General features: G+C 37.6%; 1 protein-coding gene across 4 annotated transcripts in view; it reads right to left on the bottom strand.

The window, feature by feature from the left end:
• Positions 1–26,081, bottom strand: part of CDK17 (cyclin dependent kinase 17) — a 238,046-nt gene that overhangs the window by 156,134 nt on the left and 55,831 nt on the right. For 3 of the 4 annotated variants that reach the window (XM_053716948.1, XM_053716950.1, XM_053716951.1), the window contains exon 2: positions 1,937–1,978. The exons of the other annotated variant lie outside the window; for it this stretch is intronic. The gene's annotated coding sequence lies outside the window, so the exon portion shown is untranslated. The remainder of the gene's footprint in view (positions 1–1,936; positions 1,979–26,081) is intronic. 4 annotated transcript variants of the gene reach the window in all.

Below are 26,081 nucleotides of genomic sequence, written 5' to 3'. Positions count from 1 at the left end.
AGATCTGCCTCACTACAGAAGCGTGGCCAAAACCACAATGCTTCTAGAGATGGCATCCGCATGAGTGCTGCCAGCAAGTACATGGCAGTGATAATATAGAGATTAACCTCACAGCACCAGTGTGACACATAACATGGCAATACTGTCAGTGTGCTTGGTCGCTGCTCCTATGCTGTGCATACTCTAGAAGCAGCAGTAAATTTCCACTAATGCGTTTGACACTCAGAAAATTGCTTTTGAGCATCGTTACTTTTGTACAGTGACTGAATGTCAATATCAAGAAGAAATAACTCCTCAGATTGGCATGTTTGATTACTCTGATGACACTACGTATTTATCAATAGCAACATAAGCATGTTTGTAGAACAAAACTTTATTAACATTTGCTTGTAGATCACTTTGCCTCCATTCCTGCCAGCCTGTTAAACAGCCTTCCGCTGCTTTTCATTACTCACTGTACATTACTCTATCAGCCTGTTATTAAGGTTAATTAGAAAAGCATACAGCAAAATAAGATACGGCTTCCTTGTGAAATTCCCTCACATGCTCCTCATGAACAGAATGGCAGATGCCTAAAGGGATGTTAAACTGTAAATTACAGATAAACATAATGATGCATATTATTATCGGTTATTTGTAGCGCGCCAACAGATTCCGCAGCGCTAATTAAAGATTAGCCTTATACAAAATATGTAGATGCATTTTTACAATTAGATTTGAAGTTTAAATATTGAACTTTTTATTTATCTCTGTTTGTATAAACAAGGCTGTGTGGAAAACCTTTTAGATAATCCCATGTAGGATTTGTTTGGACAGTCTCTTTTGTTGCCTGTTCTATATTGTTCTCCAATTGTCCTCAGCAGGAAAAATAGTATTGATTGTATTGATAGTTGCTAACACAACCCAAATGAGAGAGTTTAATAACACACCGATGACAAAACAATAAATATGTGAAACCCCAATATAAATCCTATTCAAAACCTCAATTCAAAGAGAAAAATATTACCATCAATTATATGAAATCTACATAATTTTGGCGAGAGAGAGAGAGATGATAGAGAGACTAAAGATCTAAAGCTCTCCGGCTCAGGTAAAATGATCTAAAATAATCTTCCAGCACCACAAGATCCGTAGTGAAATTCTTAAAAGGCAGATTATGCTATACCTGTCCAAGGGGAGTTCCCTTTATTTATGTATGTGAAAAAGAGACAAGCCGGGTGCAATTTAGCACTGCTGCATTTATACTTTTTATTTTACATTACTTTAAGTTTTACTACATTTAAACTTTGCACTATTTTATTTTGTATACAGCAGAGTATTTAGGATAGGGATTTTACAAATTCTGAATCTGCTTTCAAAACTTTAACAAATTAGGATCATAGTTTGCCTATTTATGTGTATATTTTACAAATGACATTATACATTTTATGTCTTCTATTTAAAATAATACAGAAAGAAAAACAGACAGCTTCAGTTTCCCAGATAACTTCATTACTTTCTACGGGCCCAATAAGCAAATAGTTTCTAGTTTGGAGAGAAATGCAGACTTCACAAGGGCTGATCTCACTGAATTCTATAAGAAAAAGGGCGAAAACTGGAAGTCCCAGAGAGATAAGAGATGCCATCCATAGAAAGTAATCAAGCTCTCTGGGATACAGAGGGTAACAGGAGAACACCAAGAGGGGTGATATAAAGGCTCAGTTTGCATCAATTACAAATGAAAAATACTTTCACCATAATTTAACTTGCATTTTCCTACAGTTTAGTATATATTACTTTACTGTCAGTTTAATAAGTGTACTGTGATACCTGCCTCTGCCTATTTAAAATGCTTACAGTATTTCACAAGCCTTGTGAAAGGATGCCTCATTTTACACAATGTACAATACACTATTATGAAGCACACCATGCTGATAAGTAATCCATAATTACCAACCTCAAGGTCACCACTGGGCTCTGTAGGTCTGCAGAAAGGTTTCTGTAACAAAGTAAAATAAAAATTATAATATGAAAACTTCTTAGGAAACTTATGCCGAAATGCATATCCCTTTTAAAGTTCGGGTAACCCACTAAGAGCCAGATTATGAGTGGAGTGGAATTTATTGCTCCCACGTTAACTCTGCTAGAAGTAATCTTTTTGCATGCATAGGGTAATGCTGGTTTTACAAGATGAAATTAAAATGGCTTTCACTCACGTGCTAACCCGATGCGCACCAAAAGTGTATGAATGAATGAAAATTATATATATATATATATATATATATATATATATATATATATATATATATATATATATATAAATAAAATGAACCGGTATGCTGATCTAAGACTTGGCTAAGATCCCAACTGCACAACACAATACATTACGTGTTATGTTTAAACAAGCTGTGGTACCTGCTTATGTGTTGTGCAGTTGGGATCTTTGCCGAGTCCGAGTTCAGCATACCAGGTCATCTTGTTATGATTTTGGCAGAGCACACAGAGCGACAGAGAGACAGAGAGAGAGACAGAGATAGATAGATAGATAGATAGATAGATAGATAGATAGAGAGATACACACACACACACACACACATACATACACATATATATATATATATATATATATATAATACCTATTTACTTTCAACTTGTAATACGAGCGCTACATTAGACGCATGCAAACAGTCGCGATAAACCCAATATTGCTTGCGCACAATTTAGCACGCCACTTGTAATCTGGCCCTAAATGGGGAAAAAGAGAGAATAATGTTGTTTTTTTTTAAAAAAACATTATGAGTTTTATAAAAACTCAGTTTAGTTAAACCTCCCCCCCCGGTACACAAATAACATTCATAGAAATACATTGCTCTTAAAAATCATGTGCTTTTAAACAATATTCACATGCAGTCTCCAAGCAGACATTTGTGGTATGCGAGTGTTATTACCTTTTACAACACTTTGAAATTTGACTACAATCAGGAATAAAGTTTGCACACATTCTAGTCAATTTACCTAAAATTGCAACTATCTTGTATATTACTTCTGAAATGTTTAACCCAAGCATAAATATAAGGTTGCAAAGATACGTGGTACCATGCCACTGGGTCTTGGGGGGAAAAACGTTTGAAGAACCCTGCTTTAAAACATAACATTATTTAACTAACTGCATCAGCTAGCAATACAATACAAATGCTGAAGCTGCACATACGTATGACAATTTTATTCTTTGCTGTGCATCAGGGGCTAATTTATAGTGCCAATAATAATGAAAAAATGATGCACTACCACAGTGAGGAACAACAGCTAAACACTGCATGTGTATGAAAGGATAAACCAAGTTGGAAGGTGACTAGTAAATGGACACAGCTATATCAGCTTAGCAGGCATTTACCTCCCACTTGTAAACCCACCTAGGAAATGACTCAGCCTTGCAGATAAGAATACAAGCTCTTTAGCTACAGGACATCATAGCAGCAACAGACTTGTCCTAATTTCCTTCTATTTGTTTGGTTTATAGGTTACAGCAAATAAATCGAAAAGCTGCTTATAATATAAAAAGTACAAATTACAGTACATGTGTGGGTAACTGACATTAGCTTCAGCTCCAAAGAGAAAGAAAATTACTGACTGGATGCTCAGCGGGAAGATATAGAAGCTATATGAAAGGAAAATGGATTTTATGAACCTATTAAGATGGTATAAACATATAGGTTACTCAAACCAATGTGCAGTAAGGTATAAGATGAGATGAACGGCGGATAACTCTTTGTGTTGTCTTCTTTATGCAGAAAACTCAAACAGAAGCAGGAGAGGTGGGAAAGTGATAATTCTAAGCTTATAAAAATAATGTAGGGGGGCGGAGCCTACAGCTTTAGAGACAGGACGTATCTTGTGGGAGCTCCTGGTTCTACTATAGAGTTTTATGCAATATTTTATTGATATTCCTTTACAAAATTCCTCATCCTGTAGATAGGGGCCAGAGGATTACTACAAGATTCAAGAAATTGACAATCCTGGGGGAAACACTTTGGATTGACCTCCCTGTCTAAGTTCTGCAGCTAGGCCTCAAGGCTGTCGCATTCATAAAGTGTCTGGCAGTTTTTGGAGCCGGGGCTTTTGCATATTCCCCCCCCTGGGAGACTGGGGTTATGAGTAGTACTATTTACTACACATCATTCATACATCTACCTGTTTAACAACATGGAACCTGACAAAGCTATACCAATCGAGGAGATTTGTAATCTCTTAAACGAACATTTCTTGCAGCTCACAGAAAAGATGGCGGCAGCATGGGCATATAAAGGAAACCTTGCTAACACTGAGCCTCATGTAGCCAGCTCAACATGTGTAAATGGCAGCGGCGAAAATTTGGGGCTGGAGGCTGATCTGGAGAAATCAGATACTCTGGGAACTAACACTAAGGCCAGCATTGCAACAATCGATAGGGAGTCTGCCTGCTTCAATACTATGCAGACGTCAAACAGCAGTGTCCTGGGAGAGCAGAGAGAGGCATCTATTGCCTTTATAGCCCAAGATTTCGCTCTGCCGCAGGGTGGGATTGAAGCTAACCACTATCTCTTACCTACACCCAGAACCGGAGGATCCGGAATGACCATCTTGTGCTCCACCTTTGCGCACACCACCCTGCTAGGCGAGAGACGTGGTGCCGGGTTTTTTTTCCCATCCTGGGTGCAGAGCGTCCTGCTCTCTATCTTGACCTTGCTAGATGGACTCTCCTTCCTAGACCCTGAAGAGTGGGGGATGCGGACCTTGCCCGCGTGGTGGTCTGACCTGATATGGATGCGGATTACACCGAAGCCCTGCTGGGATCCTGGAGGTGTGTGCCACTCTTTGGAACGCTGAATCACACTTGAGAGGCGACAGTCACATCTTGTGGGTCCTCACTTTGTTCGGCTTGCAAATTGACATTCCTACATACTATGCTCACGCTCCTTATCTAATGCTGGAGCTGTTAACTAAGAGACACAAGAAGAGTCCGTTTTGGATAATCCCTTACCCAGCAGGTCTAATTCAGCAGGACATTCAATTTCTTTATCCAGCAGTACATCCCTTAATCCTGTATATCGGTGCACCGTAAGTCCCCATCTAAGACACTTTAAATATGTCCCCCTACTGTTACGAGACTTTCTACCTGCCAAATGACATTACTGTTTCCTTAAACTGAAATAGGGTGCCGTCTCATAAGTCATAGATGTATCTCCAATATCGAAATGGTATTAGATATAGTTGGGAAGCAGAGTTTAGTGACTTACTTCAACACTTGTTTATTAGGGAACATTATAGTATACATACAGATCCCTATTATATATCATTGTAGTTTTTATTGTGGCACTCAATTGACTGCCCCATCACCTAAAATGGTTCCCCGCAGGTATCACTAGGTCCAAATTTTACTTATAGGACCTACACACTTCTCAAGATCTTATAAGGTCAGGTTGGGACACACATTTATAAGCCAGATATTATTGTACTCAGGAACCTAGCTGATGTATATTATGCAATATCTCATACTTTGTTAGGTAATCCGTTTGCATAATGGGTTTGAATTGTAATTTGTTCTTTTGCTTATCCTGACAACATAGAAAATGTTTGACATGAGGGGTATCATGCATTCCATAAGCTTAGTACTTGAAATGAACTAAACTTTACTACCACTGTTATGCTCTTCTCAGCTAATGTATCTCATATACCTAGTGGATAGTTTGTTTGTCTCTGTTGCTAAGGCTCATCTGAACTGTTCACCTGTCTAATGGCATGTTTACCATATTTGGCCATCCCCAAAATAGCTACAGAACATAGATCTCATTTATGAAGTCAATGTTTTTTTTTTTATTCATTTCTGATAAAGAGGGATTCTAACTTAGAAGAAACTATTTAAGCTACCTACAACAAATTCCATAGTGGCACAGTCCTCATGTGATTTGCCCCTGAACCACCCCTGCCTAGCATAGAGTTGGTTACCTATAGACCCATTACTAGGGTGACATGATCATAAGCTCAACTTCACATGGTAGCTTTTCTCTCCAACTCCTGCAGTACCTGTGCCCAAACTACTTACTCATATAGATATAGTGATAGCAGTGGGACTTCTGATTTTGTGTGTTGTATCCCATCTTTTAACTATAATAATTAAAGTTATATTTTATTTAACCTAAGTCCCAACTTATACATTAGTCAGGGCGCAGATAGTCTTTTTTGTATATTGAATTAATGCTAGCACCACTCCTCAACACATAAAAAACACAGCTAATAGGGTAAACACAATACCCCATTCAACTTAAATACAGGAGGAGCTTGCCCATATAGTGCCCTTGTCTAATCCTTGTGTGTAGAGACATATCTCAATATATTCAATTAAATGACTATTTACTCAGAAGATCTTAGCCCATACCCATCAAGATATATCCCTAAGCCCTATAGAGTCACTATGGAATATCTACTATGACAAATTATCTTACCAAGGTTACCAATGATGGTCTCCCCTATCAATGTACCTATCAGCATTAACTAAATGCTTTCATATATATTTGTATACCCTATATATCAGTTACTAAAGTTTACTCTAATATACCTAGGCCCAATAGTGACCCATTTATATGATAATTTTCCTCCTCCCTACTATAAGCGTACAGTTAGGTCCAAGAGTGACCTTCAGAGTCTTCGGAGGAATCCAACATAGAACACATTATAAAAATGGAGGTTTGAATTGTCTATCTTATAATTCCTAGTTGTTGCTTAATGCTTGTACCAATAGCTATTGTCAAACTGGAAAGAGTACCATTTATGTTTTTTGAGCATCATTGAAATGTTGTATACTTTACATAACCTCAATAAAAAAAATAAAAAATAATAATGTACATGATATTTAGTGGGCAAGGCTCAAGTGACTTAAAGGGACATAAAAGTGCAAAAGCAAAACTATCTACTGGGAGCTAGTTGGAAATATCTGGTGAGCCAATAATAAGACATGTGTAGTCCGCAATCACTATCTAATGCAGGAGTATCAAGCTCAGTGTATCCGGATCCACTGGCCAAGTGTTCGTCTCCCATAGGTGACCACTTGAACAGAGTGAGTGCTCCGGAACTGGATATACTAGAAACTGTGAGGTTCACCCAAGTAGTAGTGTAAGGTATGGTATGCATAAGCAGTGATAATGGGAGTCTACAATGGACAATGCATGCTTGTCTTTATATTTATCTTGTTAGTGCCTATGTAGAACATCAACTTGTTACACCTCTTAGAACCCTATAATTGATGGGGCAAAATAAATAAACTACCTAATAAACAAGGGAGGGCCAGATTAAATTGGAGTACCACATATTGCGCCAGTGTCGGTACTTTAAGACCAATGATCTAACGCTTTGCTCTTACCGAGCATAGCTAGGTAGGCTTTTCCACAAAGGCTGGCCCAGATGGCTTTACTAACCAATATTTCAAAAAATTCAGGGACATACTAATACCTCATATGCTTCCCCTCTTTAATGCCATCTCTGAGGAGTCACCCTTTACACCGACGGGTCTGGAAGCACATATCACGGTCCTACCAAAACAGGGCAAACCACCTAAAAGAGCTGAAAATTTTCGCCCTATCTCACTGCAGAACGCAGATAATAAAATCTATGCGAAAGTGCTCGCAAACAGACTCAAATTAATACTACCACATATAATTTCCAATGACCAGGTGGGCTTTATCACTCACGGGAAGCTAAAGACAACACTGTGAGGGCTTTTCACCTAATTACACACTTGCAAACACACAGGATACCAGCAGTGATGGTCTCAACCGACGCAGAGAAAGCTTTCGACCGCGTCGGTTGGGCCTTCTTACGTCAGACACTAAAAACATTTGGGGTAGACAACTCTTTTATATCAAAGATCTTCGCTTTATACAGAACCCCAGTGGCGTGAGTGAGAGTGAATGGTATTCTATCAGAGACATTTAACATAACCAATGGGAACAGGCAGGGGTGTCCCTTATCCCCTCTGTTGTTCGCCTGCGTAGTGGAGACCTTGGCATCAAAAATAAGAGCTAATATAGGTATCTCAGGTATTAGAATAAAAGACAAGGCACATAAGATGCTGCTGTATGGAGACGATATTTTATTTTTCCTGACTAACCCTCTAAGTTCAGTCCCCCAATTGCTTCATGAGTTAGACCACTTCCAATTAGTCTCTAATTTCTTAGTCAATAAGAATAAATCGGAAATGTTGATATTGCAAAGCAATGCTAACCTTACCACACGCATTCGGGAGATATGCTCCTTCACAGCTCAAAAATCGGGCCTCAAGTAGTTAGGAATCACATTAGCCCCTTCCGTCCACAAAATGTTCTCTCTCAATTATAAATCCCTACAGAAGTCCATTGTTACGGACATGTCCTCATGGCGATCCCAGTGCATCACCTGGTTAGGTAGAATAAACACGATAAAAATGAACATTATGCCTCGACTTTTGTATTTATTTCAGTCCTTGCCCATACCCCTCCCCTCAAGCTACCTGACGAATCTACAGAACATTATTTTTGACTACATATGGGACAGACATAGAGCCAGAATTAATAAGAGACTCATGCACTTACATGTTAAGAATGGAGGACTGGGTGTTCCCAACCTCAAAAAATACAGGCAGGCAGTATTCATGCAAAGAGTAGTGGACTGGTTCACGAACTATGATAATAAGGCTTGGGTAAACCTGGAACATGACATCTCAGAGCAGAGTCACCTGGGGACCGTGTGCTGGCAGAGACAGGTCTTATTACCGATTAGCATATCTCAAAATGCAGTAATTCATGAAACGTTTAAGGCATGGGATAGAATCATCGTGGAGTATCCACATGTCTCTTTGAGGTTCTCCCCTTTGACTCCCCTTACTAACAATTTGGATTTTGCACCGGGAATTAATATTTTGAGGGCTCCCCAATACAGGAATAACCTGAGAGCTGTACTGATGTTATACTTAGGGAATGAACAGAGATTGAAATCCTCCAGAGAATTATCAGATGACGGGTTATCTATTTTTGAGAACTGGTTTCTGTTACGACAGTGTCACTCATATATTTTTAAACATACAGACAGAAGGAATTTCCTACGCCCTTTATCTACATTTGAAGTATTGTGCAACTCTCCTACACTGAATAGAAGAACTCTCTCACTTGCCTACTCTATCTTGCAACAGACCGCGACTATACCACACTACATAAACAGCTGGGAGAGGGAGCTGAATATTGAATTATCACACATAGAAAGGTCATGTATGTTCGCTTCAATCACTAAGACCTCTGCTTCCAGCAAAATAATAGAATTAAACCTTAAGGTTATTCAGAGGTGGTACTACACACCCTCTAGGATCCATAAAATATTCCCTTCCACTAATGAATGTTGCTGGAGATGCAGGGATAAACCGGGGAACATGACACATATTTGGTGGACGTGCTCCCCCCTACAAAAAATGTGGGAGAAGATAGCGAAAGAAATGTCAATTATGTTAGAAATGGAGGTACTAGTGGATCCGACAATATGGCTTTTTAATATTACATATGGCAAATTTAAGGGCTTTACAAAGAATCTGCTATACATAGCAAGTAATAGCTTCAAACTGCTGGTGGCGAGAGGCTGGAAAAATAAGGAAGTCCCCACACTAGCACAATGCAACATCAGTTGAAATATCTACTAGATCTAGAGGAGTATGCCTTTTTAAGAAGTAATAGGTTAGATACATACACTCAGATGAAGGTTGCCTGGGAGACGTATATCAATAACGTATCAAGACAACAGCCCACAGACTCAGTCACTTAGTAGAACTCAGGACATAAGACGCCTTAAGGTAAAGATTAAGTGACTTGATTTGTCTCTTTTGTTGTGAGGAGGACTTGCAGGGGAACGCAGCTGGATTAAACCAAAAGAGTGAGATAGATATATATATATATATATATATATATATATATATATATATATATATATATATATATATATATATATATATATATATATATAAAATAGAAATGGCTGCAGCACTCCAAGTTGTTTTTTTATAACATTTTTATTACAAGCAGTGAAATACAGGCAACGTTTCGGGCTTCTGCCCTTTCTCAAGCCAAGCTTGAGAAAGGGCAGAAGCCCGAAACGTCGCCTGTATTTCACTGCTTGTAATAAAAATGTTATAAAAAAACAACTTGGAGTGCTGCAGCCATTTCTATTTTGCATATTAATACCTGTCAAGGTGAGACAGCGGCTGCTTGCACCCTTACCAAGGACAGAATTGGTGCTGGACGTTAACTTGTTTATATATATATATATATATATATAAAAAAAAAAATTATATATATATATATATATATATATATATATATATATATATATATATATATATATATATATATATATATACATATATACACACACACACATTGATATATTAATATAACCATAGTTCTTGTATTTTCATTCGATGATAAAGATATAAAATGTAACAGTTTTTCACTGCAAATATGCTTGGAATTTTACTGTATAATGGCTTATTCTTTTGTTGTTGTCATTTTCAAGCTGTAATTGGATTTTTGTTTTAAAAAAAATGTTTTCAAAAAAACAAAACAAAACAAAAAACAAATGGGTTATACATAACCCAGCTGAAGCAAGGTAAATGGTTTAGAAAAAATTGCAAATTTTTTCTAAACCCTTTACCTTGTTTCATCTAGGTTATGTATAACCCGCTCGTTTAACGATAATTATTAAATAGATTTTATTTTCAACCCGCTGCTTGTCCGGTGCTTCTTAACTTTGTCCTTGTGCAATATTTAGGGCCAGAGTGAGCACAAGCGGTTGGGTCCTGCATGGGAACGGTCACAGTCTGTTGCCAGGAGGATCCTGTGGGATTAGGAGATCTGCTTGAGATATACAACAAGCTATTGTAAGCATTTAGTTGCAGCCAAGCAACAAGGCTTGATTACGTTCCTACTGAACCGCCATCACATAGGATATGTAGTAAGAGGATTTGAAACCAGCCTAACAGTCTCCTGATTTCCTCTTCTCACTGCACAGGGGTAAACCGTGAGTAACATGTATATTTTGTCTAAGGTGTAATTAAAAGACATGATACATGCTACTGAATAGAAGAGCCTTTTTCAATTTTGAAATCTGCAATTTGTGAATCGTGGTGGGAGTCCTTACATGGGGGAAGGTGTCAGGATATATCTGGGAAACACAGGCCAGGCTCAGGGTGGAACATAGCTCAACACCCACAAAATTGGAGCAAGTGGATAAAAACAGAATTTATGCTTACCTGATAAATTACTTTCTCCAACGGTGTGTCCGGTCCACGGCGTCATCCTTACTTGTGGGAATATCTCTTCCCCAACAGGAAATGGCAAAGAGTCCCAGCAAAGCTGGCCATATAGTCCCTCCTAGGCTCCGCCCACCCCAGTCATTCGACCGACGGACAGGAAGAAAAAAATAGGAGAAACCATAGGGTGTCGTGGTGACTGTAGTTAGATAAAATAATTCATCGGACCTGATTAAAGAACCAGGGCGGGCCGTGGACCGGACACACCGTTGCAGAAAGTAATTTATCAGGTAAGCATAAATTCTGTTTTCTCCAACATTGGTGTGTCCGGTCCACGGCGTCATCCTTACTTGTGGGAACCAATACCAAAGCTTTAGGGAGGGAGCAAATCAGGTCACCTAAACGGAAGGCACCACGGCTTTCAAAACCTTTCTCCCAAAAATAGCCTCCGAAGAAGCCAAAGTATCAAATTTGTAAAATTTGGCAAAAGTGTGCAGTGAAGACCAAGTCGCTGCCTTACATATCTGATCAACAGAAGCCTCGTTCTTGAAGGCCCCAAAACACCACATACTCTTAACCATCTCCGTGGAGATGTTGCCTGTGCAACGGCAAAGAAAATGACTGGGGTGGGCGGAGCCTAGGAGGGACTATATGGCCAGCTTTGCTGGGACTCTTTGCCATTTCCTGTTGGGGAAGAGATATTCCCACAAGTAAGGATGACGCCGTGGACCGGACACACCAATGTCGGAGAAATTATATGCTGAACATTCTCATACACAGGTTCAAAGGGGCTTTGATTAACCTGGTGCCATTTCATGTTACGTTATCTGTAGAACACTGACTGTAAGCATACAGGAATGAGTAGGCTTTAAAAGCCACATGTGCTCACCGGACCGGGGTATTAAGGAGATTACATTCCCATTCTTGTTTCTCTACTGAATAGTTAAATCTTTTAAGGTGATGACTTCATTTGAAGCTTGCTGAAGATTGGTCGACCTGGTTTTTAAATGCAAAGGTATTTTACCTGTGTTCTCCATCAATGATTAAGCGCCCTGTTGCGGCATGAAACGTGTAAGATGAGCCCTCTACTTGGTGTACTTTGTCACTTTTACTTTTTGGAATAAAGTATGTTTTTCTACTGTTGCTCTGTAGCGGCTTTTAACTCCAAATAATCAGCACTACATAACATTTCATGACCAAAAACAAGCACACACTATATACAAGTGTCCACAAGAGATCATTTCAATAAAGAATTGCATGTCTCATCAAGATGACGCCTCAAAAAACACCATGTTTGTTGAATCATAAGAAACGTAATTAAAAATGCAATATTAAAAAATAAATATGAAAGTATAATTAATGGGTCTTAGCACACAGCAGAAATTCACTTGCAATAGTTAAAGTACAACTAAAGCATAAAAGAATCCCAACATGTCTGAACGTGACTTATCTTTAATCAATAACAAAGTATCTTATTACACATCAAGTAACAAATTATTAAAATATGAAGTGAAGTGCAGAAAGCTAAAGTGACATTAAACACTTGCAACAAATAGTTTAATTATATGTAGTAAAAAAAAACAACAACTTTGCAATATACTCATTTATTTTTCCTCAAAATTTTTCCTCAAAATTTACATTTCACTCCTGTGGTGAAAAAAAAAAAAAAAAAAACTTACCTTTTAATCTTCACAGCAATTCCAGCTTCCTCCGGTCGTCGCAAGCCATTTCTGATGTCAGAAATGATGGATAGGTCATCCTCCAATCACAGCTTCCCCCCGGGGGAATCAGTGTCTTATTCAACGCCGTGATTGGAGGAAGCCAGATTCCTCATTTTAGACCCAGGAAGAGGCTTTGCAACGGGTGGAGGAAGCTGGAGCTGCTGTGAAGATTAAAAGGTACTTTTTTTTTTCACAACAGGAGTGAAATGTAAAATTGATGAATCAAAGTGCCCCTGTTTTTAATCGAATTTTTAAAAACCGGGCACTTTAGCATCAACATTTACATTCACTTTAAGCTATATATTCCTAAATATCCCTAATTGGCAGCAAAATTTAGATAATGGAAATCTAGGTTACAACATGGTGACGGCCGTTGCTTCATGGACACTAAAAATTCTCACTGTTTTGTTTTTTTTAAATTTACACACCTATTATAACAAAACAAAACATTGCAACATTTCATTTTGAGGCTAATCTTTTCTTTGAACGTATTCTTTCTAACAATTATTTAGCATTTAATGTCCCTTTAATGCAGCAGTAATCTATTATTTTTTTTAAAATTAAACTTAGTACAGCAATAGTCTCCTAAATGGCTTATTAGCAAAAATATGAATTTAATTGTAATAAAAGTGGCATCTATTTGGATTAAAAGGACATAAAACAAGTTGGGATAGAGACAAAATATAATATGTTCTTTAATTACTTTACCTGCAAATTTACACTGAAGTGCAGCACCATTTTAAGTTTCCAAATTGTACAGCTCTGACACTTTAATACTATTACATATTAGGTAAATTTACAAACTCAGAGTTGTGGTTTCCAGGTTTTAATGCACTGTTCCCACAGAACCTATTTAATGGGCACATTACCTGACTAAAATTTAAACCAATATGAAAGGGACATTAAATCCAAATTTCATGATTCAGATACAGCAGTGTACCATTTCAAACAACTTTCTAATTGATTTCCATTATCTAAATTAGTTTTGTTCTTTTTGCATCCTTTGATTAAAATGTATACCTAGGTAGGTTTAGAAGCTGCCGATTCGTGGCTGCACACATACATGCCTCTTGTCATTGGCTCTCAGCTAGCTCCCTGTAGTGCATTACTGCTCCCTCAACACAGAATTCCAAGAGAACAAAGAAAATTAGATAATAGAAGTAAATTAGAAAGGTGTTTAAAATTATATGATCTATCTGAATCGTGAAAGAAGGGCAATGAACTGGAAGTGCTGGTCAAGGAATGCAAACCTCAGGAACTGAAAGTGTTCCCTGTGGATTGGAACATGAAGGTAAGTGTCCTTCAGATCTATAGTGGTCATAAACTGGCCTTCCTGATTTAAAGGAAGGATGGACCTTATCGTCTCCACCTTGAAGGAAGGGACACTAAGAAATTTGTTTAAGCACTTTAGGTCTAGAATTGGGCGGAAAGTTCCCTCCTTTGGGACCACGAAAAGGTTTGAATAAAACCCCAAACTTCTTTCTTCGATAGGCACCAAGACAACAACTCCTGAGGAGGATAGATCCCGAATGCACCCTAGAAAGGCATCCTACACAATCTAATCCCGGATCGGGGGCCCCCTCTTCATGCTGATTTGTTTTCGACGGGCTTCTTATTTTGCTTGAATTTATTCCAGGACTGAGCCTGCTTCCAAATACTCTTGGGTTGCTCGGGCTTTGAGGAGGATTGTTTTCTTTAGGATTTGTCAGAACGAAAATTAGAAGATTGTCGTCGCTTAGACTTGTTCTTCTTATCTTGCGGTAGAAAAGCACCCTTGCCTCCGGTAACCGTATAAATAATGGAGTCCAGGCAGGGACCAAATAAATTTTTTCCCTTGAAGGGAAGAGAAAGGAGTCTGGACTTAGAAGTCATATCCACTGACCAAGACTTCAACCAGAGCACCCGGCAGGCTAGGACCGCAAAGCCAGAGGTCTTTGCATTTAGGCGAATAATTTGCATGTTTGCATCACAGATAAAAGAATTCGCAATTCTCAGAGCTTTAATTCTGTCTTGAATATCCTCGAGGGGAGACTCCACCTCAATGAGTTCCGACAAAGAGTCGCACCAGTTGGTAGCCGGTTGAAAAAAAATCCCGTATGTTGAAACATCTTTCTCAGAAAGGTTTCCATTTTCTTATCCATCGGCTCTCTGAAGGAAGAACTATCTTCAAGAGGTATGTTAGTACATTTAGCATGCATAAAGATAGCACCTTAGAAATGGAGCCCCACAAATCCAGTTGATAGACCGGGAACAACTTTTTAAAAAGTAGACGAGGGGGGAAAGGAAGAATCAATTCTTTCCCATTCGTTCTTAATAATGTTCGCCATCTTAACCAGCACAGGAAAAGTCAAAGGAACTTTCCTGTCTTCGTAAACTCTATTTAATTTGGGTATCATAGGTTCTTCAGGCATCACGGGCTCTGGAACCTCTAAAGTAGACAGAACCTCCTTTAGATTTAAAATTGAGCACTTGCGTTTTTTATTAAAGGATGGTTCCTCCGCAGCAGAAGGCTTAGATGCTAAGAACTCAGACCCAGAAAGTTCACCCTCTGAAGCTACAGAGGTTAACTCATCATTGGATAACTGGGACATAATAGCTAAATCCGATAAATATTTAGATGACTCCGGGTCAGGAGAGCTATGTTTAACCTTTCTCTTGCATTTGTTTGAGCGAGGTAATGCACTGAGGGCCGCAGACACCGCCATTTGTAATGGCGTGGCAAAGTCCACAGGAAGAAGGCTCCCTCCAGAGGGAGGATTAGATGTGCTACGGGGGAACTGCATGAGGAGTGGATAATTTAGCAAGGGTAGTAATCTCACAGGATGCTGAGTCCTAAGAGGTAGACGGCTCAGAGGAACTAAGAGCCTTAGCAGGCTTGTCTCCCTTCTTAGACGTTATAAACAGTGTTAAGGCATGTGGAACATAACTGAGTGGACTGGAAAACCAAGGCCTCCTCACAATATAAACAGGTATGATTTAGTACAGAAGGAGTACCTTCTAACATTTCAGAGTCTTCCATAGTTCAGGTTATATCCACAGAAGGACACAAATAAAAACATTTTATTATTATAGAAAAATGCACCTTTATACTCCCAATGGCTCTGGCAGTCACCACCTCCTAGACCCAGACAGTTAACAGAGGAAACTCTCTCCTCGGGTTCAAGTCTCAGCCAGAATGGAGGAAATGAACATAGACCACACCCGGTCACATGGAGTGCTAGAAAGTACTTTCCCTGTTATTACAAGTACAACAAGTAATAGAAGCTGTGCAACACTTTCAAAAACAAAAGTGAAATTTAAAAGTGAAACCTGTTTGTTCCAGCCAAAAACACACAGTCTATCAGCCCAGGAAAAAATCATACAAAAGAGCATGTAAATAATGAATACATTGATTAAAGGGATACTAAACCCAATTTTTTTATTTCATGATTCAGATAGAGCTTGAGATTTTAAGCACCTTTCTAATTTACTCCTATTATAAATTTGTCTTTGTTCTCATGCTATCGTGATTTGAAAAAGCAGTACTGTAAGCTTTAGAGCCGTACCATTTTTTGTTCAGCACCTGGGTAGCACTTGCTGATTTGTGGCTAAATGTAGCAAACCATTCAGCAAGCGCTACCCAGGTGCTGAACTAAAAATGGGCTGGCTCCTAACCTTTCATTACTGCTTTTTCAAATCAAGATAACATGAGAACAAAGAAAAATTGATAATAGGAGTAAATTAAAAAGTTGCTTAAAATTGCATGCTCTATCTGAATCATGAAAGAAAAAAATTGGGGTTAGTATCCCTTTAATTAACCCCAACTGTTCAATAAACCCCTTCAGAGGATATTAACCCTGGATCCTATCAAGGTATAAAGGAGCCACACTGTGACCCTGTTATAGCGTTTTATGTGTAGAAATTTAAACACTCTTACCTCTAGGATCCATGCTATGGAACAGAAGACAGCCTCTCAAGTGTGACAATCTTAATTCCATGTCAGGAGCACTGCTATGAGTGAGAGAAAGCAGGTAGTGAAACTCGTCAACACTGATTGCTTAGGAGCTGTTATCAGTAGTCTGGATGGATTTGCAGAAAAACGTTCCCTGCATCTCCAGACTAACTTTCATCAATACTCTCAATGAGAGGTTGACATGACTACTTAAAACTCCAATCCTATCTCAAAGGGCAGATACCCTTTTTCCGGACTCTCCAAATCTTCTGACACTTCTCTGCCACCTCCTAATGTGGCGAAAGGCAAAGAATGACTGGGGTAATGAGGAACTGGGAGGGATATTTAACGTCTTTGCCTCATCTTGGTGGCCAGGTGTTGTATTTCCCAACAGTAAGGAATAAAGTCGTGGACTCTCCCTATCTTAGGAAGGACATATACATACGTATATATGGGCACTACACATCCTGACAAAATGTAAAAAAAAAAATTCTCTCCAAATTAAACCAAAGTGGAGAAACAGAAAAGAATCTAAAAATAAAGCAAGGGCTCTAGTGACATCTAGGATGGTTCTTACATACACTAGAAAGATGAAACAATTTATTCACAAAATATGAAAAAGGAAACAAATGTAAAAATACCACCAGCCAAAGAGAGAGAGAGAGAGAGAGAGAGAGAGAGAGAGACAGAGAGAGACACAGAGAGAGAGAGAGAGAGAGAGAGAGAGAGAGACAGACAGACAGAGAGACACAGATAGAGAGAGAGACACACACAGAGAGAGAGAGACACAGAGAGAGAGAGACACACACAGAGAGAGAGACAGAGACACAGAGAGAGAGAGACAGAGACACACACACACAGAGAGAGAGACACAGAGAGAGAGAAAGACACAGACACACACACAGAGAGAGACACAGAGAGAGAGAGAGAGAGAGAGAGAGAGACACAGAGAGAGAGAGAGACGCAGAGAGAGAGACACACACAGAGAGAGAGACACACACAGAGAGAGAGACACACAGAGAGAGAGACACAGAGAGAGAGAGAGAGACACAGAGAGAGAGAGAGACACAGAGAGAGAGAGAGACACAGAGAGAGAGAGAGACACAGAGAGAGAGACAGAGAGAGAGACACACAGAGAGAGAGAGAGAGAGAGAGAGAGAGAGAGAAAGAGAGTGAGTGAGATAGAGAGACAAAGGAGAGACAGAGAGAGAAAAGAAAGGAAAGAAACCTATACAGAGGAAAGGAGAGGATAAGTGGTTACAAATAACTGAAAACCTATTTTACATCAGGCAAGGCATGTGATCTCATGTTTTCTTGTTATCATAGAACAAAATTTGGCCCATTCATTAGTTTATGATCAGAGCCCTTTGTATTCATCCTCTTGTTGGGAGCTATAGCAGCAGAACTACTTTAACTTTACCCCTAAGCATTAAAAGAGTTAACATGCTGTGCTGAGGTTTTACTTTATTAGTGAAAACACCTTTCTACAGGTTTATGGCATCTTTGTAAAGTGGCAGTATTTTCTTCACAGACAGGTCTAAACTAGTCTGACATAAAAGACAGCCAAACAGACTTCCCTTCCCTATGGTGCTTCATCACAGAGTATGCAATTCTGATGTTTCCTATCTGAGCAATAACTAGAATGTCTAAATGGGGGGAGGAGTTTAAAATCTGTGTTATTCATGGTTCACACTGCATGTTATTTATCGTCACAATAACCAGTCATTTCCTCTACTAGGTTAATTGAACAGAATATGGCATGTACATAATTTAAGATGACCTATCTACAAATTCTCGGAGTAAGGCATAGGGGTGAAACAGACTATTTAAAAAATAAAAATACTCCAAATGAGTATTAGCAGCCAAAACACATTCCTTATCAGGAGTCAAGTGGTCCAAGCCAAGTGCATCCAGCTGTACAAAAAAAAATCAAAGGCTTTACTTCAATTTATCTAAGATGTAAAATAATAATAATAATAATAATAATAATAATAATCATAATAAATCCCTATACAATATTTAAAAAGGGACATCCTAATGAAATTTTTTTTGCACTTCTGCCCATTACAGACGGGGTAATTGGGGATTAGTACACATCTTAAACTCACTCTGGAGATAAACAACTTTACAGCTCCTGAGCAGAAAACGACCTGAGACTGGCAACTACATACTGTATGTATGATGCTCTTAACTGGTTCCATAGGATAGATCTGCCGATACCCTGAAATGTGTTGTGGGGCTTCAATCCCATCAAAAATGTAAAACACATAGCATTTTAATTTTTTGAATAGGATGTCCCTTTAAGGGCAGCAGAAACTCAGCAAGCAGGCGCTGTAAGAAACAGAGTAATTCATTATGAGAACAATGATGATTGTGTGAATGAACAGATTTCTTTCCACCTACAAGGAAACAAAATTGCAAGTGTATTTCAGTAAAATCTGACAGATTATTGTAATCTACAGTATATCTGTTTATTAACATTTATCATAGCAGTATTATACTGAACAACTTTATCATAAATTAATATTATGCTACATTTTAAAGTTCCATAAAATGAGTTTTTGGTATTTTTTTCCTCAGACTAGAAAGGAAACAAATATTGTCACAGCAGCTGTGGTTATCATCTAGTAATTTATTTCTAAACAGGGAATTTTGGGGGCTGTAGAAAACACTACAGTATAAAAAAGGCATATGCAGCTTACTATGTATTGTGTACAACAGCTTTAACAGTGGTCTTCCCGTTTTATTCATTGCAATATTTTCCTCACTTCAGAGTACAATGGAATATTTTTGAGCTTTATAAACAAACATTGCTTTGCTTCTCTAAATTAGAGTTCAAGCCCTCATTTAGGAATTCTGGAAAAATGAGCAACACGTGCAATTCCCACAAAACATTAAAGGGACAGTCAAGTCAAATCTAAACTCATGATTCAGATAGGGCATGCCATTTTAAACAACTTTCCAATTTACTTTTAGAATCAAAATTTGCTTTGTTCTCTTGGTATTCTTTGTTGAAAGCTAAACCTAGGTAGGCTCATATGCTAATTTCTAAGCCCTTGAATGCCACCTCTTATCTCAGTGCATTTTGACAGTTTTTCACAGCTAGACAGTGCTAGTTTATGTGTGTCATGTAGATAGCATTATGTATACTTACTCCCGTGGAGTTATTTATGAGTAGCACTGATTGGCTAAAATGCATGTCTGTCTAAAGAACTGAAATAAGAGGGCAGTCTGCAGAGGCTTAGATACACACTAATCACAGAGGTAAAAAGTATATTAATATAACTGTGTTGGTTATGCAAAACTGGGCAGGGGGTAATAAAGGTATTTTCTATCTTTTTAAACAACAACAATTCTGGAGTAGACTTCCCCTTTAAAGGGACAGGTCACTTCTAGGGCATTTAATTATTACACTGTTTTCTAGACAAAATCCCTGCAGCAGGGTTAAACATAGTAAAGCGTTTCTGGGTTAACAAAACACAGTTGCTCGAGAACATGGACTGCGACTGGTGGCTACTCACATATGCTTCCCCAGATTGACTCAGTGGCTGTGTTTAGCTCCACATTTAGAGTGCATTATTGGTCCAAAGCAGAAAGGCTTAGCACATGGGTAAAGACAAGCAATAGTGCAACATTAAAATGCTCTACCTTAAATGGATATGAAACCAAAATGCTTTCTTTTCATGGTTCAAATAGAGCATGCTATTTTAAACAACTTTCTAATTTACTTTTATTATCAATTTTTCTTTGTGCTCTTGATATCTTTTGTTGAAAAGCAGGTACGTATGCTTAGGAGCGTGCACATTTCTGGACCACTATATGGTAGAAGATTTGCAAGAGCACTAGATGGCAGCATTATTTCCTGTCATGTAGTGCTCCAGATGCCTACCTAGGTATCTCTTCAACACATAATATCATGGTGACAAAGCAAACTTGATAATAGAAGTAAATTGGAAACTTTAAAAAAAAAAAATTGCACGCTCTGTCTGAATCAAAACATTTTTGGGTTTCATATCCCTTGAAGGAAATATCCCATTAAACACATCTATTATCCTGTTTTAAGACCGTCTTGACAAACTCAAGGTATGTGATAGTTTTGATTGGTTGTTTGATTTAACCAACTGCACTGCTGAACTAAACGATGCCTATTTGACAATTCAAAGACTAAGTTTAGTTTAATGTATAAACCCTTTCTAAAAGTGCTGTAGTTGATTAGAGAAGATTTTCTTCTGTGCTATTCACTATCTAAAAGGGCTTGTAAATCCCAATTTACTTGGGAAGCAGCAACTATCTTCCATAAGCCTTTTATAACAAGTGGATAAGCAGAGGCAGCATATGTTGCCATTCAACGCTTTCTCAGATGACACCAGCCAGCCAAGGAGATCACAAAAACCTTCACATTTAGAAAAGAGAAAGTGAGATAGAGAAAGAGAAGTAGAAAGAGAGATAAAAGGAGATAAACGAGGGAGAGATTTTGACTATTTGACAAAACAAAATTACAGATTAAATGGTCAAAAATTTGAAATGTGCATAGGAGGATTTCAAATTGAAATATAAGCAGTTTTGCACTACACTTTTGTTAACAAAAAAGTATCTAATAAAAGTTATTACTGGGGTTTTGTTTTGCAGCTTACGCACATTTCCTTTGAGGGCCCGTGCACCAGTATTCAAATACCAAGCATGCTCCGAGAGCTGGTGGTGGTGCGCATCGCTTCTGAAGATGTCATTTGTGTCATACAAGCCGCTGATGACTCTCTAAGCAGACGTGGTGTTTGAATACTGATGCACGTGCCTTCATAGGATATGTGCATATGCCACTGAAAAACAGTAAACTTATTAGAAGCATTTTTGCTAATGGAAGTATATTGCAAAAAATGCTTCTTTTTCAAATTGAAATGCACATTTTATTTTTGACCTTTCTATCCTTTTTAATGAGGAGTTCTAGTGGTTTGCAATTGCACGGAGTTGCACGGAATTATACTGTGCTTATGGACAAAACACAATTTACACTTACAAACCAACTCTTTTCAAATGTAGGTGCACAATATACTTATGCAAACACTTTATGGATTTGATAATCTTTACTGGTTTATGGGAAAAGGAAAATTCAGAAAGAATCTTGCAACCTTACTCGACTATTATATCCGGATTCCCAACTTTTTACCATCTTCCATATTTGTACTATGATAATTTTTGTTTGATTGTAAAAAAATAAATAAAAACAAAACAGGATGGGGCAGGACATGGAAGATTCAGTGTGTTTGTGGCATAGCTGACTCAAGTGCATTTCCTTTTTTATTTTGTTTTCTTCTTATCATTGTTAAGCATTCTGTAACTTCATTATGCAGTTCTCCAAACATCAAAACATTCATTTATCTTACACATGAAATTGTCTGCCTGGCAGTAAAAAGCTGAACAGAAAACAAAAAACACCCAGTGCCAACATCAAGAAGACTACACAATGTAAACTTTTTTCTCTTGCTTCTCATATATGGGTATAAGGAAATCATTTGTTTTAAAACAAGCATCAAGTGGTTCAGTTAAATCCAGTAACTAATGTGAAACAATTGGTACCTGTGATAAAAGCATCTGTATGAAAATATCTTATATAAACCAATGAGTCATCAAAGTATCAAAAATGTTTTATATAAAAAAAGTACAGTATGACTCACAGATATGAGATTTCCAGCAGAGATGTAGATATATATTTTTTTTCTATAACAGTTTTCTTTTAACTTTCTATTGCTATAACTTAAAATTACTCAGTAATATTATTTAACTAAAAGGAACGCTAGTCTTGAAAATCTTCCATTAAAATGTCGCTTGCTAAGATGAAAGTGATGGTAAATCCGAGCATATAAAAAATAAAAAAAAAAAGCTAGGATTTACCATCACTAAAAATAAAGTGGAGTTTAAGTCATAAGTTATTAAAAAGGGTGGTAAATTCACCCTGACTATGCTGCTGCACCTCGCTAAACTGCACAGCGCTCTCCTTCAATGATGTGACGTTTGTACCACTAAACCAATAGCTGTCGGTGTCAGCTGACAGGCAGGTATCATTATGTGGACCAAGAAGAGGTCCTAGTTCAGTGAAAGGGACACTACACACTTCATGCCTACTTCTCTCTAATTATGGGTGCCGCCATTTGGAACTTAGGTTACATGGCAGGTATCTGAAGGAGCTAAATAATGGACAGTATCTACACATATACAAACATGTCAGCAATGGAATCCATTAAAAGCCAAATTCCAACATGGCAGCACTCATGACTCCTGTAGGTCTAAAACATTATAATAAAATTTTAAATGCAGTTGACAAAAGAACAATGGACCCCTTACAGAGCCCATCGCAAATAAAAGTAATTTAGAGTGACTGAATCCAAAACAAAACAAAAACAAGGGGTTAAAGAAAGAAGGGTCACCCAATCTGAAACTTGTGTTAAAACAGATAAATGAAGAACTGCAGAAAAACACAAACTCCCATACATTTACACCACTACACAATATGTAGCTTATGGCACCATTATATCCATAATTAGTCAGATTAACAGTTTTTTATTTTAATGGTTTTTTTTAACTGTACAATAGAAGCCCACATGTATTTCCATTCCCTTGCACACTTCCAGTGAGTAACAGGGCTTTCAGTGTGAGTCACAGAACAGTAGAGGCAAAAAGCCAAGAGATTTCTAAAAGCACATGCAGTTTGGCAGGTTTCTGACCAAGTTACTGTTTGCCTCAGATATGCCAGCTGAGTGCAGAACAAAACAATGTGGTTTTAAACGTTCTCAGTCATCCTTCTGCTTTCTTTGGGAGCTTTCACTTGAGCGGCTAGAGTGCAAGATAATCACAGCAGAAAGAAGTGCATAATTATCTAGAACACAAAATACCGAAGGAACAGTAAAGAAGTGGTCTCACTAATCTTTGTTTACAACACTATTAAAAGGGAAATTGGTTTTGTCTTAAAACTGTGCTTGCCCCATACTCCATATGAAATCCAAAAACTGGTAATACCTAGCTAATCTGCAGCATTATGAAAACCTAGCTACAGATGTTGCTTTTTGCTCTCTAAATGGAGTGTAAGACAAAGCAAATATTCCACACAAAAGCAAAAGTTGATTAATGTTCTTTAAAAGGGACAGTGTACACAAAAAATGTATTGTTTAAAAAGATAGATAATCCCTTTATTACCCATTCCCCAGTTTTGTATAACCAACACGGTTATATTAATATAAGTTTTACCTCTGTGATTACCTTGTATCTAAGCCTCTGCAGACTGCCCCCTTATTCCAGTTATTTTACAGACTTGCATTTAAGCCAATCAGTGCTGACTCCTAGGTAACTCCGCGTGTGTGAGCACAATGTTATCTATTTGGCACACATTAACGTCCTCTAGCTGTGAAAAACGGTCAAAATGCCCTGAGATAAGAGGCGGCCTTCAAGGGCTAAGAAATTATCATATTTTAGTTTTCCGCTAAGAATGCCAAGAGAGCAAAGCAAAATTGATTATAAAAAGTAAATTGGAAAGTTGTTTAAAATGACATGTTCTAGCTGAATCATGAAAGTATATTTTAACTACACTGTCCCTTTAAGACCAATTATTTTAGAGGCTAGCATTACAACTGAAAATATGGAGAACTAGGGCACACTTGGTTACACCAACAGGTGCTAAATGTAAATGAACGGCACCTAGTGTGTTTTATCGGTTTGTGTCAAATCTAAACGTAGGGGAAGCCGAGGACAAAACAAAGGGAAAACAATAATCCATACTAAAATCCCTAGGAGAATGAACGTTTTTAGACCATGCTTAACCCTCCAACTGCCAGCAGCTTTTAATCTTTTTAAGATAGGAGACAAAAAGGATCTTAACCTGCATTATTCACTATTTAAATATAATTCATGCAAATTTAATGCTTTAATATATATTTTTTAAACAAGCAGCATATATTTAACATAGAATTAAAGCTACATCTTGTATTACACAAGTATAAACAGTCATTCTTCATGTATGTTCAGACTTACATGTAAACTGGTATAGTGCACTGAGAAGAATTTTGACATGATCTTAACAAAACAAAATTCTTAAAAGGGACCAAAACTCAAAATTTGTCTTTCATGATTCAGACTAGAACATACTACTGGGAGCTAGCTGCTGATTGGTGGTTACACATATACGCCTCGTCATTGGCTCACCCAATGTGTTAAGCTAGCTCCCAGTAATGCATTCCTGCGCCATCAACAAAGGATACTAATAGAATTTGATGATAAAATTAAAACTGAAAGTTTAAAATTGGCTCTATCTGAATCATAAATGAAATTTATTTTCATTATGTCTCTTTTAGTTTATTTTATAATATTTTTGTTGTGAAGGGGCATGTTATTTCTGCAGACATTTACAGTTTTGAGAACTACAAAACCAAGTATATGGGATAATATCTTCCAGACAAAAATAATCTTACAGAAACCTTTGGGAAAGCATGAGATTGTGAATGGATTAATAGAATTAAAAATAATAAGCATTACAGCCATGAATATATAGCCTCATGCCAATTAATGTTTATTTCACAATGAATAACCTTTGTTTTCTAATGTATCTTAAAAAATAAAATGGTCTATAGATTTTTTCCTCAAAAATCATTATATATATTTTTTTTAATCCTATTTAAAAAGGGATAGAAAGGTAAAAAATGAAATGTGCATGGGTGCGTTTCAATTTGAAATAGAAGCATTTTTTCAAACAAAAGTTATTGCTGTTTTTTACTGTGGCATACATGCATATCTACACACATTCTCAGAGAGTCAGTGGTGACTTGTATGACACAAATTAAGTCTTCAGAATTAATACACACCACAGACACCTCTCTAAGAATGCATAGGTATTTGAGTGAGTGTGTGTGTGTGTGTGTGTGTGTGTGTGTGTGTGTGTGTGTGTGTGTGTGTGTGTGTATGTATGTATGTATGTATGTATGTATGTATGTATGTATGTATGTATGTATGTATGTATGTATGTATGTATGTATATATATATATATATATATATATATATATATATATATATATATATATATATATATATATATATATATATATAAACATAATTTATGCTTACCTGATAAATTTATTTCTCTTGTAGTGTATTCAGTCCACGGGT

This window comes from Bombina bombina, chromosome 6 (assembly GCF_027579735.1).
Source record: "Bombina bombina isolate aBomBom1 chromosome 6, aBomBom1.pri, whole genome shotgun sequence".
Classification (NCBI taxonomy): domain Eukaryota; kingdom Metazoa; phylum Chordata; class Amphibia; order Anura; family Bombinatoridae; genus Bombina; species Bombina bombina.
This window is presented reverse-complemented; position numbering and strand designations above follow the sequence as displayed.